Source organism: Salarias fasciatus, chromosome 1 (assembly GCF_902148845.1).
Source record: "Salarias fasciatus chromosome 1, fSalaFa1.1, whole genome shotgun sequence".
NCBI classification, from domain to species: domain Eukaryota; kingdom Metazoa; phylum Chordata; class Actinopteri; order Blenniiformes; family Blenniidae; genus Salarias; species Salarias fasciatus.
Genome location: NC_043745.1, coordinates 25,304,931 through 25,325,500, shown reverse-complemented (window position 1 = coordinate 25,325,500; position 20,570 = coordinate 25,304,931).

Here is a 20,570-nt window from a genome sequence, read left to right as displayed (position 1 = left end):
GTTACAGATTTAAGATCATCTACCTGCCGCCTCTTCAAAAGCTTGTTGAGTTCAAACCAAATGTGACCAAAGAGTATTGAAAAAAAACAACAAAAAACAGACATTACAGTTTGTACTTTAGTGTTAAAAGCTGAAAGCCTTTGTTTGTTTGGAGTTATTATTACAAAGGTTTTTCATGTTCATATCAGAGACACCCAGTGAAAAAGATCTCAACATTTCAGAGTTGTTTTATTCGACTTTGCTAACGAGAAAGAGGCCTGAACCAGTCAAATCAATGCGAGCGCTGGGTTCATTAACTCGCCGATCAGGTCCTCACTTTTCCTTTCTCGGCTGCACGTCGGCCTGCCGCTGACCTGACCTGACCCCGGCTCTCTCTTTGCCAGTAGCTGCATCCTGACTTTTGACCTTTGACCCTCCCAAGACACTTCTGGATGCTCTTTCAGAGGGGTTCGGGGGAATGTTTCTATTATGGGGGAAATCTGGTGGTGAGGCGAAAACAAAATCACTGTCATGTCTAGGCTGAATCGAAAGCCTCAGACGCCGGAGGAAAAAAAAAATATCAAAAAATCAACAACATTTCAAAGATAGAAAATATGCTTCCCTCACATATTTTTTCACAAACATGCATCAGCTGGAATTGAGAGAAACAAATTCAACCACTGTGTCGAGAGCATATACTGGCTAAGCAGGATATTTCAGGGAGAACCGTCAGACTGTTGTATCACTGTCGGTGGATTTTCAATTTATTTCACGTTTGGCTTTTTTTAAAAAAAGTATCCATCCTGTCGTTAACCGATTACCAACACAATACAGACAGAAGACGTGTGGATGTCACGCTGGACCGGTCAGAGAGGGACACACGGTGCAGGAGTAGAATCAAAAACTTTGAATCATTTATAACAATCAGTCTGTCAGACGCCACACATCAAAAAAATACACCTTTCAGATGATGTGTCCTCAACACGATGAAAAAACCTACAATGGGCAAAATAAATAAATAAGTAAATAAATAAAATTATTATTTGAGCTAAAATGAGATGAAGAAGATTCTTTTTTTATTAACTTGAGGGGAAAAAGAAAATAAAAGAATTTTAAACAGCGCAGTGTTTCTCCCTGTATATATTCAGCAGGACACATGCTTGTTGCCAGGTTTGTGACCACAGGCAACTTGTTCTCAAGTGATACCAGAGCTATTTTCTCGCTGCACAGAAGCCGTAGGAAGGTAGTCGGGGCGGAACGAGGGCGTGAGAAGCATAAGTTTGGAAACCGGAGGTTCGAAATACCAAGTCCACAGAGTCTGTGATATACTTTAGCTATAAAGACTGAAGATATATTTTGATTCATTTATTTTTTGTTTGACCTTTGTACTTGTGAGTTTATTTGGACTTTTTTGGTAGTAAACCAGCACGACTATCCTTCTTCAGCAGAGTGCTGTGAGCTCCAGAAAAACATATTTCAGCTTTTGATGAGTGCATTTATTTCTGTATTTGAAGTGAGTCTTGTGAATTACATAAACGTGTTCACGAGGACGACGTCTCAGTTGTTAATTATTGCTCACTCAACATGAAGAAAATATGACTCCGCCGGTGTTTTGTCCCCGTTTTGCTGCTTGAGCTGCAGCCGCTGACAGACAGGACTTTGATTTGTCATCAGAGCTTTTCTGTCTGTTTGATTTTGATTGACGTTCAATCAAATTGTGCTGTGATTGAGTTTCGGCAGCCTTTTCAAAACCTCTCTGCTGAAACATGCACCGTAATCCCACTAATAAAGCCTCCAATCCTCATCAGTAGCCTGTGTAACAAAGCTGAATGAAAACACTGATCAGGCCACAAAATCTTTCATTTATGTGTCTTTGTCCAACTCCCCAAGACCTCTGTTGATAATAAATCTGTATCTGAGCCACGAGCTGAAAGCCTCCTCCACTGTACATCCACAGCGCAGGACGGTGAAAGAACCGACGACCAGGCCGTGCCTCCGACTCGGCGCGAGGCCGGCTGGCCATGCACCCGTGTCAGTGTGGCATCCTCTGACTCACGGCTTTGCCACAGAGGGGGAGGGAGACAGAGGAGGCCGGGAGTTCAGGTAGTGAGAGTGGGATGAAGGAGTTTCTCCCCCTACTGACTGAAAGGCTCGCTCATGTTTTCAAAAACATTCACACGCATCCACCTGCTTTCAGAGAGCCACGTCCATTCATTCCCTACCGTCTCTGCATTAGATAAAGATAAACAGTATTATTCAGCTTTATGCTTCAGCAGTGCTGATTAGATTCACGTATTTTAAAGTCTGTCTTTTACCTTTTACTGTAGAAATATTCTTGATTGTGGGTGAAGAGAGAAAATTGCTTCTATTAAATTTTTGGCTTTCTTTTAGTTGTTTGAGTGATTTTCAGTATTTTATATTTTAGAAACAACATTTTAAAGTAATCAAATATTAGAAAAAGCGTAACTAAAGGTGTGAATTGACAGGACAAAATTTAAAGATACTGATCATTCCATGATGTATTCTAGCAGCAGCAGCAGGGTTTTTCCCTCCCTTACATGCAGCCTCTGGGATTCTGGGATTATATATATATATATGTATATATATATATATATATATATATATGTGTGTGTGTATATATATATATATATATATGTATATATATATATGTGTGTGTGTATATATATATATATTTCTAAATAATAACTTTATAGCATGACGGAATTATCCAAACTATCCAAATCCATATTGTTTTGCTGGCCAGTTTTGAGAAAATAGAACTGGTTTTAAATGTTTATTGTAACAAAAACTGGTTCACCCATCTCAGCTGAAGTGAGCAATAAAAACAAGAAGTAGCAATAAAAACAAGAAGTATGAAAGTATACAGCTTTTTTTATGTACAGCATATTTGTTCACAATCTGACTTCTCTGATGTATCATCACTTTTACTACATCTCTGGAAAAGGAGCGCATTAGTCAGCTTAAAAACACATCAAATTTAATTTTCAAACATAAAGCTTAAGGTTCTTTGGAACTGATCCGAACTTCAAATGATTTATACACACAAGAAACAAAACCTCCTCTGAGACAATATGAGTTTACAGGAAGTCATACTAGAGACAGCATCCATCCATTGATGCTATATTCAAAACCTGTCGAGTTTGGTTGGATTGCACATGTCCACATGACTTCGCAGCTCTGGTTGTCAGTGGTGAATCAGGAGTCAAGAGGATAATCCCAGATAATACTGCGGCACACTGTGAGGATATTACAGGTGAGAGACGAAAACAAAATCTGAAAGCCTTCCATGTCTGACGCAACTCAAAGTTTCTCCAAATGTTCGAGTCTGACGGTGTTTCTGTGTAACTTCTAAACACAGTAATCCCTTTGAGCCAGAGCAGACCAGTACAAGTGCAAACAAATAAAGCTCATCAGCAGGTGTGAATATACATTTTTTCTGGTAATAGGAAGGGAACTGTCTCTCTCTCTCTCTCTCTCTCACACACACACACACACACACACACACACACACACACACACACACACACAGCACAGCACGACACAGCCACGCACGCACGCACGCACGCACGCACGCACGCACGCACACACGCCTGATTGTCTGCGCGTGTGCACATGGGTGCATCAGAGTGTGTATGTTACGTGTTTGTATTTTGATTCTGACATGAAAAGGCACTTCCACACCCATATATTACCTTCTAAAAATAAAGTCATGACGTCAAACAACAGTTATTTCAGTTGGTCAGTTAACACTCCCCCCCTGTCTCAAAACACACTCAATAACAGGGCAACTTTCCTGCTCGGAAAATATACAAGTGCAAAATGTTTGCAGGTAAACAAGCAACACACAGAATGAAGACACATTTTCAAACTGGTAAAAGTTGGATTTAATCCAATAATAAAAGCAATGTAATCTGTAATTAGCAGCTGATCCTCTCTGACCAGTCAGTGAATATGCACGTTTGAAGCGAACGCCTATGCGCTCATGTCCTGCTGATTTACTACGAAGCGTAGAAAGAAGTTCAGGATTGTTGCCTTGATAAGTATTCACATCACATATGACTCTCTGCAGTGAGGCTCAGATATGAGTCATAGTCTCGAATGGTGGGAGGGCACATTAATAGACCGACTCTTTATTACCACAAAACAAATGTTTTCGATGACTCGATGAATAACCGTGGACCACAATTAGAAGCTGATTATTAAAAGTAAAACACTGGGTTACTCAAGCTGCATAATAAAACTATTAACTAAACCATGTGTGGGAAAAGGAAAATCGATCCAGGCAAATGGAGAGAAGTTTCCACTCATAGGGTAATTTTAAAATCATTGAATTTTATGTTTATTTGTTAATATTTTACTTTAAAAAGTTGTATTTCCAGAGGTAAGCTATTATTATAAATGTCTTTGTTACTAATTTACATAAGCAATTTTTTGGATTCTTGATAAGTATATGAATATTAAAATTTTAAAATGGTAAAAAAAAAAAAAAGAAAAAAAAAGAGGAGGAATAGCATTTATTTTCAGTTATTAACTGAAAAGTGACCTCTCAATGGAGCCGATCTGAGGCCACTCTGAACATTCAGGTAAAAGCAACACAGAGACCAACAACAAAGATGGAAATGTGCACTAGAACAGGAACAATGTTCATGTATATGGAGAACAGAGCAGGCAGTGACCACAGCAGTGGATGTTTTTTCTCTAAGTTTATTTGATTTCGAGGCTGGTTGTCAGTCCACACAGGGTGAAGCGAGCGTGATGGTGCCAGATCCCAGTGCAGGGTGCCTGTATCAGCTGTGGTTGTTGTTTGTGTTGTGCTCAGGAGGATTTATCAGGCAGCAACAGGCTCACTGCCTCCATGCTAGATCAAAGAGAGATCGCTCACCTCCCCAGGATTAGTTTCCTTAATTTGTGCGTTGTATTTTTTGGTTTTCTTTTGGCTCTGAATTGACTGTTTTACATTTTTTGTTGTTCTTTTTTCTTACTTTTTTTTAATCATTCTTTCATATGCCATAATACACAAACACACACACCCACACACACACACCCACACACACACACACACACACACCACACACACACACACACCACACACACACACACACACACACAAACCCCAGCTAAACATAAATAAAAAGACAATGGACACCAATACATGCCCTGATGTTCAAATAGTGAGAAAATTGATGGATTTCATGTGAAAATGGGGTGAGCTTTGAGCTCAGTAAACTATTATCAAGGACTAAAGAACTGCTTGTTTAAGAAATCAAACAACCAGATCAGAGTTATATTTAGCATCTTATGGAAGGCTGCTGCATGCAGTTGAACTCCTTTTGTATTTCAGGCATTTCTTAGCCGTTGGTCATTGAAAGCTATTTTTGGAGATTTGATCGGCTTTTATATGAGAATTTTTTGAGAATTTTCTGGACTCTTTCTTTTTCTTTTTCTGGGTTGATGACAATACCCTTAAATCAGAATCATGGAGGTGTGGAAATATCTAAAGAGATAACAGAAATTTGGTCCAGATTTCTAATTGAACAATGCTTCCCTTTTCGCTCTGCTTTAATGTCCGTGCCTCATCTCCTCCTGTTCTGCTCTTGAAGGATTCATTCCCTTGAAGGTAATAAACCAGCGGAGATGGACTCACACCTCTCTGCAGCCTGTGGACCAGATTCCACTCCAGACTATTAAAGCTGCACGCCATCAGGACTCTGAGGAGGGAGGAGGCTCCACAGCTGATCCAAAGTCTGTCTCATTGTTGTCCTCGTGTGAACTCAGACTGACCGCAGGTTGCTGGCCAGGTTTCTTGAGGGGGGGGGGAATTAGCTGTTTGTAGGACTTCTCGTTTCAAGAGGTTTTAGCGCAACTTAGGACAATTCTCAAAAATGCGCACAAAGGAGTAATGAACCAATAATAAGTTAATTTTGAGCTCTTTCTGTTTCTTCTATTTGAAAATAATGGACTTTTGCTCAGTTTACGTGCTTTAAGGTGTCAGATTGTGAGCTTTTCCCCTTCTGCAGATAGCTAAAGTGACATTACACCATAACGTACCTGATACTGCTATTAGGGTGTTGCTGTAGCTGTGGAGTCAATAAAAACCAGAAATCCTCTTGTGCCAGTTGGAGATATGAATTGGATAAGAATTTAATATTCTGCAGGAAAGTGTTGCACTTTGAGTTTTTCACTCAAGCTTAATTTTTAAATTCTGATTTGTCTACACACCAAAGACAAATGTAGTTGTTACGTTTTCTGACACGATTTCCTTTCAAGCTGAGAAAAGTTATCCGTGTGACCATCACATTTTTCTGCTGCTGTTTATCGAAACCCTCTGTGGTGGTGGATTATTTCATGTTATTAGTGCACTTATACAGCTGGGAGATCACAAAGTTGGCCTATGCTACCAGTTAGACCACATGAATTTCGCCAACACATATCTTGCTGTAAAATCCCAAACAAATTCTACTTCGTGTGGTGCTTAGCCCACCTACGGGCTTCGTTATTGGTAACCTCCTTTGGCGCCAGCCAGACAATGAGATAGATCAAAAGAGTCGCTGCGCCAAACATGCCCGGACACTGGCACACGCCTCGCCCCATGGCTATATATGGCTATATCCCTCAATCTCCCTTCTTCTTTCTCAGCCGAGACTAAGAGCAGACAATTCTTCCTTAATGGACATCAAGATGGACAGACTGCCTGAATTAACTCACCTTCCGGTGTCGGCTTTTCAACTGCCGCAGCTGCGGCACACCGCTCCCGAAGATGATCGCCACGAGCGTTGCTTCACCTGCCTCGCCTGGCAGCATCAGAGCCAGCGGACTTCCTTCTTGCTCTCCCGCCAGAAGAGACTGAGCGCTGGGCCGCTTTTATGGGCGCCGTTTCACCGGCTTCTGCATCTGATGACCACGCAGATGACTTTGCTGCTACTCCCGCCGCTCTCACCGACTGGGCCGAAGCGGGTGGGGACCTGCAGAGCTGCCGCGACTCTTCCAGTTCCGGCAGGTCCGAGCAGCCGATGAATCCCTGCCGACTGTATCCAGAACAGCCGCCAGAGCACACGCCGTGAACCTGTGGAGCATCTCACGGCGCTCTTCACCACTGCTGCAGACCAGACTGGGTTGGCACTCCCACTGCAGCCTCCTGAGCCGGCGCTGCACAATTTTGCACTCGGGCTAGCGACCCAGTCGTGGGCCAGATGCTGGACTGTGGTCCTTTGCCTGGCTGTGCCGTCATTCCAGAACAACGTGCAGCGTGATTGGGGTACCCCTCTCGCCACCAAGGGGCCGGTGAAAGGCTACTGTGAATACCCTATGTGGATGGATGGCCCTGTGTCACTGGGTGTCCAGATCATCGAGGACTCCGTGAGACTTCTGCTTGCTGCCCACCTCCACTCCCTGGCCCGGTGGTAAGTCCTGCTCCCCTCTGAGAGAGACAGACACATGGCTTCCCTGTTACGCTAACGGCAATCACGTGTTTGCGTTGGCTGACAACATTACTTTCCTCCTAGGCTCCATTGACAAGCTTTGCCATGAGTGTTCAGAGCTGTAACCGGAGGACATTGCGGAGGTCCAGAATACAGTGGAGGTCCTGATGAGAATGTGCTGGGGCCATTGCGATCGACGGAGGATGCACCATGGCCAGTGCTTCAGCTCTGGTCAGTTCAGACCAGAGGGGTGTTTTGGGGGCTGCTACCTTTCAACATGCCTCCCTCTTCGGTCCCAACATCGAGGTCATCATCAACCGCCTGGAGGCAGCGGCCAGAGACATCACAGCGGCTCGTCCCCCACCTCCAGCCTGGCGCAGCAGGAGTGACCCGCACCAACGGCTCGCAGACCGGACGAGGTCCGCCCCCTGGGATCCCGCAGTGCCTGGCCAGAGACGTCCAGCTGACCACCGTTCAGGAGCTGCTTCCCGGGGTGCTGACCAGCCGAGACGGAACGAGACCTCAGCAGCAAGGAGGGCTCCTCCTGCTTGATCCTCTGCCCCTAAAAATGTCAGTAAAGGCCGTCAGGCCCGTTAGACCTCTAAAGAGCACAATTCCTGTCATTACACCATGCTTGCACCACAGGGGCGTGCCGAGCACAGCTGTGGCTTCTCCACTCTCTCTACAGCCATTCCCCGTGGGGTCACCTGCCATTATGAGAGGCAGGCTCACTTCGAGTCTGGCACAACGCGGCTCCCTGCTCACTCTATCATCCGGTTGCACGGAGCGGCCCCCCCAGGTGCCCTTTGCAGTTCCACGCAGCGCACTTATGCTGCGGAGGTGGGCCGCGCTTAGCACAACCTCTCTCACATCCACGCCGGCTGTGGTGCGTTCGACCGCCAGCGTTTGTGAAGCGCAGAAAAGGGGCACCGCTGGTAACACTGCAACCTTTTTTAGGCGTCCCAGGCTGGCCCCCATTGAAATGTGTGATGCTCCCCTGCACTCACTGCCTGGCTGCCTTCCGCTCAGTATTGCTGAGTGCTCTCTCCTGCGCCTCTCACCTGCCCTCCGCCAGGTTCGCACCAGTGTAGGGGGGAGTTTGACAGCGCCAGGACCATGAATGACAGCTCCTGCGCAATGGGACTGTCTGGTGCTGTCTTCCCACTGCCCAGGGTTAGGTGCTTGATGCGGCTTAGGACCATGCCCCCTTCACCCGCGCTGACTGCCATGGGGCGCGGAGACCAGCTGGACTCCCAGCCATCTCCTGGTCCACGCCGCTTGCGGCCCTTTCGTGACGGGCTCTTTGTCTCGAGAGGATGGGCGGGCTGGGGCTCCTGGATGTGAACGTGGTGCAGTCACTGACGCTTCACTTCTACACATTGCGGGACATGCTGGGTCTGCTCTCACCCTGGCTGTCCAGGACGCTGAGGAGCAGCTACGTGCTACAGTTTGCACGCCGCCCCCTCTTTAAACGAAATCCTCCGCATGCGGCTGGATTGCCTCTCCTGACATCCAGCTTATGGAGGAGGTGTCTTCACTCCTACGCCCGGGTGCGATAGCGGAGTTGAACGCGGAGGAGGTGCACACAGGTTTCTACTCCCCTTACTTCCTGGTACCCAAGAAGCAGCGGGGAGTAAGGCCCATCCTACACTTACGCGTCCTCAACGCCAGAGTTGGGTATGTAACGGACAAGTAGCGAGCATTACAAGTAGTTAAATTACTTTGATTGGGAACGAGTAGTGTAACGGCACTACTCCTTCTACATTGGCAGTTAAACTAACGTACAAATGAACGCGACAATCGTTACTTTTACAATGACTGCAAATAGAGCAACCAAAATATTATATTTAAGCGGAGTTTTTTTTATTACCACCAGTAGATGGAGCGGTGGCCATACGAGCAACTACTCGCTATCTCTTCCGGGTCAGGGCTGATGGAACTGTCAAGTAAAATTGGTTGCCTTATATAAATTTGTGCCCCCACTGACAACACTGCACTCCCTCATACTGTAATGCCCCTTTTGAATGAATACTCCGAAGATTAGGGACCCACCGCCCTTTCCCTATCATTGACAAAGTTAGACAAGCTCACAAATACCTGTGTCGCTGGTTCCCAGCTGTTAGCATCGTAGTAGCTTAGCTCGAAGCTCAGCTGGAAGTCAATCACAGCTGGACTACGCAAATGGACAAAATACTCCTTCCAGTGGTCCAGGGGATGGCGTATTAGCACGTGAAGTAATCCGATGGTTATAAAATATTTTAAAAGACGTGTTTTCTTTTCAATCTGTTAAAAAAAAACGTTTTGATACACACAGATCTGCGCATGCGCAGTGCTTCGCGGAGGGATATAAGGGAGCACAGCTCCGCGGAGCACTATGCAGTAAACGAGTAGAGTAACTTCGTTACTATTTCCATGGAGTAATCAAGTAGTGTAAGGCACTACTTTTTTCAAAGTAACTAGTATAACGGGTAACTCTTTACTTTTTGAGTAACGGACCCCAACTCTGCTCAACACACACGTGACCACCAGGAGGTTCCGTATGCTGACGGTCAATCATCTCCTGGAAAGCGTCCGCCCTGGGGATTGGATGACAGCAAACGACCTCAGGGACACCTATTTCAATATCCCCATTTTGATGAGGCACAGGAAGTTCCTCAGGTTTGCCATTGGAAACCGGTGTTTCCAGTACGGACCGCCTCCCTTTCGGCTATTCTCTCGCTCCACGCACCTTCTCCACAGGAGCCCCTCCGTCATCGTGGTCTGAGGATTCTTACCTACATCAACGACTGGTTGGTACTGGCGCCCTCTCGGCAAGAGGCCGCGGATCACACAGCCCAGGTTCTTCATCACGTGACACGAGTGGGGTTCGTCATGAACGAAATCGAGTGCGCTTCTCTCCCGGCACAGCGGTGCCATGTACATGGGCCTGCAGTTGGACGCGGTGACCATGATGGCTCGGCTCTCCAGGGAAAGGCAGAGCTTGCTCCTGTCTCTGCTGCGGACCCTGACTGCGTCTCCCGTAGTGCGAGTCCACCAGGTAAGGGCTGTTCTGGGTATGATGGCTGCGGCCCACCCGGTGGTGCGCCTGGGTCTCCTTCACATGCGCAGGCTCCAGAGATGGTTCAGTCGCCTCCGCCTACTTTCAGTGTGGGACAGGCACAAGAAAGTCTCGATTCCGCCACCGGTGCAGGAGAATCTTGCATTCTGGTCTAACTCGGATCACCTCCAGCAGGGAGTATGCATAGGCTGCATTTCGCATCACGTCGAGGTGTTCATGGATGCGTCAATTCGCAGGATGGGGCGGCAGTCTTGACCACTCCTCTGTGGGCGGTGTCTGGGATTCCACGCCCTCTCACATCATGTTTTGGAAATGACTGCGGTTGCAGAAGGAGCTGCGTCATTTCCAGTCCAGGCTGCTGGACCGACATGTCTGGTCAGGTCAGAACACACCACGGTGGTGGCCTACTGAACAGACAGGCGGGGGGAACCAGATCCCCTCCTCTGCATTGCAAGGCAGTATAGATTCTGCCATTGGCAGATTCTCACCTGTTCCTCTCTGAGAGTGCGACATGTGCCCAGGGCTCGCGATGTCGGCGTGGACAGGATGTCTCGAGGAGGCCCACTGCCTGATGAGTGGTGCCTATCGCCCTGAGTGATAACCCAGATCTGGCTGCAGGTTCAGCCACCCTGTGGCCGACCTTTTCGCAAGTGCAGAGAAGGCACAGTGCCCACTTTGGTTCTCGCTCAGGTCATCAGACGGACCTTCTCGAGGTATACGCCCTGGCTCACGGGGTTTGGCCTTCGGGCCTTCTGTACGCCTTCCCTCCGAACCCGCCTCCTGATTCCCTTGCTGTGCAGGGTGAGGCTGCGGGGCCTTCACATTCTAGTGGTAGCCCTGGACAACTCAAGAGCCAGGTGGTCCCCATGACCTGGTACAGATGGCGGTTGGGGATCCATGGTCGATCCCCAACGAGCCCAATACTCTGCTTCTAGCGGGGGGCCCCCTTCCGTCCCACCCTGTCTTGGGCTGGAGACTCCGGATTTGGATGCTGAAAAGGTGAGACTAGCAGGGCTAGATCTCCCCCAGGCGGTGGTGTCCACAATCCAGAGTGCCAGGGCCCCCGCTACTATCAAGGCCTTTAGATCTCAGTGGCACCTCTTTGCATCATGGTGTTCAGAGAAGGGATTGGACCCTGGCTCCTGCACCATTGGCGGGGTTTTGGAGTTTTTACAAGGCCTTCTGGATAGCGGCTGCTCTGCTTCCACCCTTGCGGTGTTTGCATCGGCCATCACGATGGGCCACGAGGGCTTTGGGCGCTTCTCGGCACGCAGTCACCCGCTGGTGAAGCCCTTTCTGAAGGGGGCTTGCAGGCTAAGGCCTCCTCCTAGACATATGGTTCCCCCGTGGGACCTCCACACTATGTTGGAGGGCCTGGGGGGACCTCCGTTCGAGCCTTTGGAACAGGCAGAATTCCACTTTCTGTCTTTTAAGGCTACCCTCCTTTTGGCTTTGGCCTCTGCCAAAAGGGTTGGAGATCTGTGCGCTCTTTGGTCCACTCCTCCTGCCTGTCCTTCAGCCCAGAATGGTGGGTTGGTTCATCTCTGGCCCAACCCGAACTTTCACCCCCAAAGTCATCACTTCGGATTTTCGTTCCAGAGTAATCCGGATCAGGGCATTTTATACCTCGCCTGGCGAGTCACTGGACGAGGCGTTGCTGCGGTTGTTGTGTCCGGTCAGGGCTCTGCGTTGCTACATCGAGCGTACAGCTAGCTTCCGCACTATGGACCAGCTGTTTGTGGGGGTTGGAGCCAGGGGGTGTGGAGCCCCACTGTCGTCCCAGCGCCTTGCCCACTGGGTTGGTGGTGCTATTATGGCGGCTTATGAGGCGTGGAACCGCCCGCCACCGGTGGTGGTCCGGTGGTCTGACATGAGGTGTCTCCGCAGCAGCGGCTCTGTGCAGAGGGGTCACGGTGAGTGACATCTGCCATGCTGCTTCCTGGTCTTCTGTGTCCACCTTTGTGCGCTCCTATCTTGTGGATATGTGCGCGGATTCGGTGGCTTTGTCAGTCTTAAGCAGGGACAGGGTCCTGTTGCTTAAGTGGACAATGTTTTTGGCCTGGCCGGCTGCTGTTGTCCCTTGGGGACTTCAGGCTGCGGCGTAGATTTTTTTGTTGCAGGCCAGAGTGACTCAGGGAGTCTTAACTGGCGTGTGGTTGTTGACGTTATGTCAGGGGTTTACTCCGACACGTGTGCGGTCAGCGCCTTGGTGCGAGGGGCTTGGCGTCAGTGTCTTGGGGGCTTGGTAGGCAGTGCCTGCCAACTTTGCTACTTCTTCCGCGCCAATCTTGTCAGCCTGTCCAGCTGGGGGTACATTTATCCCTACGGCCTCTGCCTTAGTATGTTACCAATAGCGAAGCCCGTAGGTGGGCTAAGCAGCACACTAAGTAGAAATAGTAGTTACTAGATGTAACTACAGTTCTACAAGAGTGTGCGTGCCCACCTAACTGCAAGCTCAGCTGGACTGCCTCTCTCCTGTGAGCTGAGTCGAAGAAGGTAGATTGAGGGATATGCCCAGCTTATATAGCCATGGGGCTGGGCGGGTGTGTGCCAGCGCCAGGGCATGATTGGCGTGGCGTCTCTTATGAGCTGTCTCAGTGTCTGGCTGGCGCCAAAGGAGGTTACCAATCGCGAAGCCCGTAGGTGGGCACACACACACTCGTAGAACTGTAGTTACGTCTAGTAACTATTATTTCTGTTTTCATTCATATGATCCAAATATGGATGAAAATCTGCCTAATAGGTCTATATTATTCTTCACTTCAGTTAATTGAGTATATTTTCTTGGAAAATGAAGTGACTGAGGGTGGTGAAAGATTTCACAATAGATTTCTGGGATAATTATTTATGTGCCATTTTCACATTCACAGTATCTGCAAATTATTAATGATCATAAAAAAATACAGATACAACAGTACTACAACAGTTAGTATTAATATTGGTAATAAAAGTATCTGAACGTGGCAGGCAGTGGAGACCTCCAGCACTGTGGACACACATCACCAGAGAGGAAGAAACACGTGTGAAATGTAATATTTGTGGAGGGTTCATGACAAAGGGACGAAGGACCAGTTACTTGCTGAAATATTTATCGACTATCCATCATGTTAAAGTAAGAGCAGTTTTGAAAACTTGAGAAGTTCTGCTTCAGCCAACCTGCCAGAGTTACATTGTACTCAGTAACCTGCAGTGCAACAAGTCTGCTGTCGGCTCACGTTACATGCAGACGAGCTGAAACTCTATTTCACAGTTATTTTCTATTTTATAATGTTGTATTTTATTCTTGAAGCCTTAGCAGAGCCTCCAGGTACAGAACAGGACTCTTTTTCACTGTGATGAAATCATCATGATAATAGAGATGGATTTTTTTTTTTAACCTATTGTGTGTTATGCTTCACTGAAACGTGGCTGTGTGGAATCTGTACGGACGTCACAGCACTGTCCCAGCACTGCTCCCCGGACCTGGACGCCTTTAAAATGAACTGGAAATTCCTCTAGTCGCCCCGTGACTTCTCCTCATTCATTCTCGTTGGTGTTTACATCACAGTAGCAAGGCAAATGTACTTCTAGAGCACCATGCAGACAGAAGGCAATTCACAGAGTTTTACAAAGGAATGAAAGAAATACATTAACTCTAATGAATGTCAAGGAGCGATTTTCACTGTTCCAAATGTGAGTTTACAGGATTAAAAACAGCATCAAAAGAAGAGTAAATAAGGTAAGTGCTTTATTAAGATAAGGTCACAAAATAAAGTCTATTGTTTTTCAAAAGCCTGTGTCCTGATTTAATAGAAGAGAGTTTGCCAGCAGTCTTTGGGTGTTCAGGAACTTTGTTTCATAGCGGGGGAGGGCTTGCTTTCCCTATTAATATCTGAGAAGAAGTCCTGATTAAAAGAAAAAAATGCAAGGTAAACTTACTGGTAATTTCATGAAAAACACACAGCTTCAATATAATTAATATAATATACTTACCACACAATTAGTATAACAGCAGTTGTTCTTATCTCTGAAACTTTAAATCATCACTAATACATGATGTCACAGCAACGTGAACGGGAACTGACTGCAAGGCAGGAGATCCAGGATGATGATATGACAGTGAGCCTCAACACTTTTCATTTACAAGCTTGTAAATGCTTCAAATTCCACTGAGTCCACGCAACAGCTCTTCCCATGTTTTGATGATGAGCACCGGTGTCATCCTGAAGAACAAAGCAGGCACTCTGCTCCATATTTACCCTTTCCTGTGTTGAGTCTGCCACATTTTGATGCCAAGTAAAATGTAAATATTGAAACGATGTCATGAGCTAATGTGGCGGCCGAAGCCGAAGCCAGCGGCAAACAGACGTTTACATAGCTGGGCTGTGAGAAGCAGGTTTCTGAATGAGTTTTACATAAATACCAAGCATCAGCTGGGTCAAACGACACATCACAGCAGGCACGCCGGAGCTTTTAACAGGCTTCCATAAAAAGCCAGCCAGACAGTTTCTGTAAGTCTTCAGAACTTTTTTTCTTTCCGAGAACTTTCACTGCGAGGCAGCTCCAAACAGCCTCCGCCTGCTGTGTGCTCATCCCACAACCGCCGCTCCTCTTTCTTTTGAGGTGTTTTTTATCTACCGGATTTAATCCAGTGACGTCATCTCAGAGTAACGTCGCGTCATGCGTGGCTCAAAACAAAACACGACGCGTCGCAGCTGGATATTGAGGAAAGTCAACAGAGTGAACTTTAAATAAAGAACGGCTGGAAGAGTTTCTACGTTAATAAGCAGGGATGCTGCTAGAGCATCCTTATTGCATAAGGATAAGTGAGAAGGACGAAAAGGAAACAGGTCTTTGCTAGATGCAAATGTACCTTTTCTTCCACATGAAGCTTCAACCTCCACATTGTCTTTGAACTACAATACCGTGGCAACTAAAATTCCAATATTAATGGGAGTGAAAAAAACAAACAAAACAAAGCTTTATCTCGTGAACATGCCAAGCTAACATTAACAATGCAAAATGATTCATCCGACTTAAATGTGTCATCCAACTCAGGCTCACAGGAGACTGGAGTCACTTCCTTATTATTGAACAATACTAAGTCTAAATCTTTCTTTTGTCACAGACACTAGTGAGGACCAGTACCGATACTCTCCTGTGGGTAGGGTGAATCTCCCCAGCTGCTAGGAGACCTTTGATGTGTTGAGAAACTCTCCCTGGACTCTTTATTCTCTCCATGCTTCCTTTGCATGTCACTCACCAGGTGTCTTCTCTCGTCAGTTGTCCTCTCGGTCTCCTTTCTCTTCGCCTTCCTGCAGGTATTTCTGACTTCAGAGCTGCACATTCCTGACCGATGGTTACTGGCCCCAATGACTCGTCTAATATATTTTTAATCGTTTATTGTTCTGTATGATCATCTTGTCTCTCTTTTTATTAACCCTAATGTTAGCTATTTTGATCAGGTATCTATTATTATTTAGAGATTTACAGATTTAAAATTGAGATTGTCTTCTGCACCAGAAAGGCTATTCTTATCTGGTTGTTCAAACTCACTTATATTTAACTGAATTTTCCAATAATTGAACTCAAATGGTGAAACTGTCATTATTGAAGAGATAGACTGATGGATTCTAAGCATTTTTTTGTGTGTCATTTTTGACAATTCCTAAAATTCAAAGATATTTAAATGTTGGAAACATTTTGGTTTATAGTGTTTTTATAGGTGTAAAATATTTGAAGGATTTGGGCCCGAGGGATGAGAAAGCAGTATTCTTATAAGAATTTTAAAATAATATAAATCCAATTTCGAACGGTAAGACTTTAACTGGAATGGGAAGAAAAACCTCTTTATATTAAGAGACTTTACAGTCAATGGTGATGGAGCGTAAGTAACATGTTATTTTAATGCTTCTATATATGTTTTTCTTTCAAAAACAGGTGATGTTTTTTCCATGACAGCTGAAAATGGCGGCCCTGCATTCAGACAGAAATACTGGACTTCGGGACAACTGATTAACTCACACTGACTAAAATATTATGTGTGCACCAGGGTTTTAATTCTAACTTGATCAGTTGTTAGTTGACTCGCACAGCGCTGAAAGCTAATGTGTCACATCAATACAATATTCTCTATGAAGACATCAGAGACAATTCTATATAACGCATGACTTACTTTTCCAGGAAACACGCATATAACTCCACTACTTTTTAAACAAGTAAGTTGCGAATGTGTACTAAGTTTTAGTCAGCTTTCTGACACATCGCCGAAGACAATGAAAGGCGACCGGAGTACACAAAGACACGAAGGTGCAGTTAAAAACATGCTGTACGCTGATCAATGTTCAACAAACTGAACAGTGAAGCAGAAGTAGAGCAACAGTGGGCGGCGTATTGACGCTTTTATAGGGCCATCTCATTGCAAAGATGGCTTTAGATCCAATTTGTATCAGAGCGGTGACGTGTGAATGGCCGGCAGACTATTAGCTGGACATAATGTCAGATTAAAAATACGCAGAAGGTTGTTTTTGGCTCTGATCTTATCTCCAGTGCTTGCATCACGAGAAGCTGAGAAAATGAAGAGGCTGAAAGGCAGCCTGTGAATCACGCAGCCACAATTCACTTTGACCTGGCTCTGGATAAAGCTCTGAGGTATAATGTAAACATACAAGTAATTTAAGCAACTATTATCACAATCTACGGCCCTCTGATCAAATCACGCCAAAAATGGAGCGTGTGTTTGTCAGTGTGTGTGTGTGTGTGTGTGTCTATGGGCGTGCATGCATGTGTAAGTAGGTGCACCTTTGTGTACACGATGTGAGCAGTTGTATCGAGACTGTGAATGAAACAAAGTGCTTGTAGCTACAGCAGGAGAGGAAGTAATAACTCTTAATGCTGGACACTCGGGAGATGCACGAGGCCTCATTATCTCCCCGAGCGCCCGAGGCTTTCCGATGTTCTCACCTTACACCCGCCGCTGACCTATGACTCACCGGCCCCTCTATCCTCATAGTAAACCTTTATTACATTACCTTAATCGCGGAGCTTCATGCTGGAAGGTTGGAGGGCAAACCCTGGGCTCATCATTTATCATTTCACCCCTCTCCTCGCAAATCATGTAGACACAGCTCGAGCCGTGTCCATTTGGCAAAATACTGCACATACTCTTCATTCTTCGATCGTTAATGCACAAAACAAAACCAGCTCCCTCTGATTTGGATTCACCCGGCTGCGATGTGTTGGCAGGCACGTCTGCAGAACAGGACACGGAAATGTTTAAATTCTTAAGTGGTTACACGGACGTGGAAAAGCTTTTCTCACAGACCTGGAATGTCTCGACACAAAAATGTTGACAACGTTAAAGAACATTTCTCCTCTCATCAGCGGCCACCTTCACATTCAGCATTGACCCACAAGCCAGCAGAGGTTCAAGTCTCGATTTTAGGCTAATGCACTTCTGGAATACACTTTGATGTGATGCATATTAACAACATCGATTCTTCTGTTTCAATTATTATTTGAGATGTAAAAGGGAATCGTGATTGCGTTGAGTTTTTTTTTAAGCAAACACTTCTCTCGACACCTCATACATCCAGTGCTTTGAGACATTAAAAATTAATAAATTCCCACAGTATGCTTGTCTTTTTGCAAACTTTTTAGAGTGAGTCAGTGTACAAGAAAATTAAAAGTTATAGAAATGAATTTTGCGACATTTGAAAGTGATAAAACTCTAAATATTTCAAATATTTCATAATTTATAGCAGTGTCAGAAGAAGACCAGCTGGTTTTAACTCATGCATATTTTGAAGGCTTTCAAGCTATTTTTCTGAATTACAACATACAAATATTTCATGTGGGGCACATATACAGATATTTATTGTTATTGTATTTATTTATTTATTTATTTAGAAATATTGAGAAAAATACCATTAGTGTTCAATATCTCATGGAAATTCAATAAGTTTGTACTCCCTACCATGTTTTGGAACTGGTTCAATGTTTTAGCTACAATGGCACTATTTTGCTGTATTTTACATTCAGCATTGTCAAATCCAGTTGACATTGAAACTATGGAAACTGAACCTTGAATGTATACAGGCGAATATGTGTGAACAGGTGAGTGTGTGAAGCGCTGAAAAAAAATGCACAGAAAAAGAAAAGTCAATCTGAATACAGACACCAGAGAGTGAAAGGTCTCTGGTGTCACATTTACATTTCCCAACAAGGAAAGTCCTCAGATTTCTGCTAATATCTTTGAAAAAAATGCAAAAATGCATAGCAGTTACACAATGACTAGCAAAATTAGGAAACTGAAATGAAAAAGGTTTAGTGCCAGGTACTATAAAAGAATAACATTCGCAGTCCTTTATTATCTGTTCCAACTTTTTTGAATCCATCACTGCCACGATATTGAAAATGAACGAGTATCTTTGCACGATAGGAAAATGTCCTGTCCAAGACATCTCTGTGTGTGGGTTATTCATTATTAGCTTTACAAATCACTGTGCTCATAATATGTTTATAATCACACATTGATTTTATGTCCTAACTTATTGTGAATAAGTTTCTGCAACAAATTGCTATTTCCTGCAACACATCAGTTCATCCAGCTTAGCAATTCATAATTACAGATAGCCTCGGAGCCCATAATACTGCATGAATGCAAGCTATGGAAATGTCAATACATTAGATTTCAGGTACTGGGTGTCTATATTTCTGAGTCTGAACTTGCAGTCATTTCAGTTTATTTTGAATGAATCCTATTTATATTGCACCAGTTATCAGACATGTCAATAACATTATAATAAGTAGAAAAAGCCAAGAAATCCCACATGAGCAAGCATAATTACATGAATTAATTGCAGGAAAATTCAGAAGCCGGTATGAAAACATTACAGTAGAAAAGATTGCACCTTTTTTTTGGTTAAATGAGTCACCCTGCTGGAGCCATGAGGAATCATAACAATATTGACGTACGGTAAATGAGTGCAGGCTCAGTGATACAACAAGGGATCCAACAATCTTTGTGGGTCACCTTAGTTGCACAAGCGAGTGTCTGTTTCTCTGAAGCTGAGGTTTTCATCTCAGCCAGAGGCCACAGGCTCCACATTCCTTATTTCCAAGCCTCACTTCCGCTGATGACTCATCCACCCTGCCTTATTACAGGGAGCAGCTCTCACTCTCCATCATCGAACTACAGGATTACTTACTGCGCACACCTTATAATGAAACCGAGAGGCTGGTGTAAACGGTAAAAGAGGGGCAATAAATTGATTGTGAACTACTTTTGAATATCTTTTGCATGGCTGATTGATTTTTAATAAAATTTACTGCAGACGCTGCTCACTGCAGCAGAGAGAAAATATGCAAAGCAGATCATGCAGACAACATGAGATGCTTCTAAATCCCACTAAAGCAGGTGGTTGAATCAATGCTCCAGAAGGACCTGAAAACATGAGGGCTGCTATTCGGGACTGTGGATTATGTTAATCAGATCATAACAGAGATACAAAGACATGGAGAGCCAGAGGTGTTCCCACAATCAAAGCATCACCGCTGTCTGAGTCCCACACATTTCAGACACGCCCTCCATTTACGTCACAGCAAAGTCACAAGTGTCACAAGCTCTTTCTCACGTCAGTCATTTGATGTGCTCGAAACATGATCTCGTGCTGTGTGAAGAAATGTTTTCAGATATGAACCTTCAACAATGTCTACATGCATCTGACATGGCAAAAGGAAACAGAAAGGTTGCTGATACAATTCTTATATATTATAAAACCAGTATTACTAATTATACTGTTACCACTTCTAATACTGATTATGGTATATTTGTAGTGCTGTTTAGTTGCTTCGTTTTTTATTTATCTATCTTTGAAATGAATTAGTCAATCTTGAAATTTCAGAGGTGTTTGAAATCCAGGTACCTCGTGGACAGGTCATATTCAAAGTCACCAATTTACCCCAAATGTTTGTTTTCATACTGAGAGGGAGAACATAATGTACCTGGAAATGTCCTAAAATCTGGTAAACAAGAACTGACCACTCCAATAAAAAATTAATGCTGCCATGAACATCTCTTCTGAATATTTTGGTTTCACTGTAAACATAGAAAA